Source organism: Grammomys surdaster, unplaced genomic scaffold (genome assembly GCF_004785775.1).
Source record: "Grammomys surdaster isolate TR1022 unplaced genomic scaffold, NIH_TR_1.0 169, whole genome shotgun sequence".
NCBI classification, from domain to species: Eukaryota; Metazoa; Chordata; class Mammalia; order Rodentia; family Muridae; genus Grammomys; species Grammomys surdaster.
In genome coordinates this window covers 15338251-15340312 of record NW_021604617.1, presented here as the reverse complement: position 1 = coordinate 15340312, position 2062 = coordinate 15338251, and the positions used below count along the sequence as shown (strand labels likewise).

At 43.4% G+C, this 2062-nt stretch overlaps 1 pseudogene; it reads right to left on the bottom strand.

The window, feature by feature from the left end:
• Positions 1-968: 968 nt before the first annotated feature.
• Positions 969-1472, bottom strand: LOC114620426 (annotated as a pseudogene).
• Positions 1473-2062: the final 590 nt, after the last annotated feature.

Genomic DNA, 2062 nt, shown 5'->3' with positions numbered 1-2062 from the left:
TCTTTCTTTCTTTCTTTCTTTCTTTCTTTCTTTCTTTCTTTCTTTCTTTCTAGATTTTTTTCCTTTTAGAACAACTCAGCAAAATAAAATTCCGGTTTATTGTTGGACATTGTTTCACACATACATCAAACAGGCCAAAAAAATAAATGAATAAATAAACAGCAACTTCATAGACACACACACACACACACACAAAAGGAAAAAAACCTTTTATCCTAGGCTTTTTTTAACCATCTCATACAAACCAACTACAGCTAGGTACATACACAAAAAAAGTTACTGGAATGCTTGGAATAAGATTGTTTTCTTTGTTGTTGTTGTTGTTTTTGATTTTTTTTTACAAGTTTTTTTTTTCTCCTTTGAGATTATAATGAACATGGTCATACCACAAGTAAAGTCTGAAGTAGGACAGAAAACAATCTGTAGGCTGGTTTGGTCACCTGTTATCATTAAACATGGCTGACCCTTAACAATATGTACAAAAATATAAAATGTAAATAAAAAATACAAACAAAATTTTCTTTTAAAGTATTTTTTTAAAAAAATTATTTATTTATTATATATGAGTACACTGTAGCTGTCTTCAGACACACCAGAAGAGGGCATCAGATCTCATTACAGATGGTTGTGAGCCACCATGTGGTTGCTGGGATTTGAACTCAGGGCCTCTGGAAGTGCAGTCAGTGCTCTTAACCACTGAGCCATCTCTCCAACCCTTAAAGTATTTTTAAGAAAAAAAAAAAAAGCAAGGCCTGGGAAGTTCTGGTTCTCTTTTTCTCCCACGTTGCCAATTCATGTTGTGGTTTTGGAGGGGTGGTGGAAAGCGCACGTCATCTCTGGGTGGCACTGCCCGCTGTGGGTGGGCAAGGCCTGCTTCTCTACTGGAAGGTGACCACCTTTAAATTATGAGGCGGGATGTGGAGGGTGACTAGGTCGCAGTGCATAAGGCTAGCTTTTCCTTTTGCTGTCTAGTCGTCCTCATGAGTCTTCTGCTTCTTGGTGTCAACAGTATCATCCTCATCTTCCTCAGCTACCTGCTTGCCCATGGAAGCCTCAGCTTCCTCATCTTCATCTCCATCTTCTTCCTCCCAATCCCCTTCCTCCTCCTCCTCCTCCTCCCCTCCCCCTCTCCCTCCCCTCCTCCTCCCCCCTCCCTCCCCTCCTCCTCCTCCTCCTCCCCCTCCCTCTCCCCTCCTCCTCCTCCTCCTTCTCCTCCTCCTCCTCCCTCCTCCTTCTCCTTCTCCTCCTCCTCCTCCTCCTCCTCCTCCTCCTCCTCCTCCTCTTCCTCCTCTTCCCACCTTCTTCCTCTTCTTCATCTACCTCATTGTCAGCCTCTGCTCCCCGTTTTCCTCATTTTGAACATTCCTATTAGCAGGTTCATCTCTTCCATTCTCTGTCTCCTCCACAACTTCCTTCTCCTTTAAGTCCTTGGTGGTGATTTCGGAGCTGGTGTCCACTACAGCGTCTGACATGGTGGGACACACCGGTGGTCCGATGCAACGAATGAGGGATTAATGGAGTTCGCGGACTCTGGAGAGAAAGCTGCGGTTGCAGGAGGTTGTGGGCGGCGAAGGTGGCTGCAGTGAGTACGGAGCACAACTCGGGAACAATGTAAAGGTGGCTTTTCGGAGCAGCCAGTGGGGCAGGAGCTGATTTCTTGCTGTACAGCTTTTCCACTATATTCCTCTCGAACTTATTGAGGGTCTTTAAATGAATTTCTCCTACCAGTCTTGGCACATTTTAAGTTTGAGAAGCATTATTCAAATTTTATTTGTCCAAATGTGGTGGTTAATAATCATATTTTATCAACTGCCTGACAATAACTACATCAGAGAATTGTTCCCTTGGCCCTTTTCTCTGAATGCTGGCTGGTTGCTGGTGCCCAGAACAGCCATGACAGTGTATAGGCTCCAATTGCTTACTGTTAAAACCAACTCTTCAGTTATGGAAGCTAAATGAGTTTATGGTTTGGAATTTGGGAAAAGAAATATGGAGCAGAAAAGAGGCAAATTTCCATACACCTGAGAACCTGTTACCTGTTTTATATGATAGGCTTTTATAC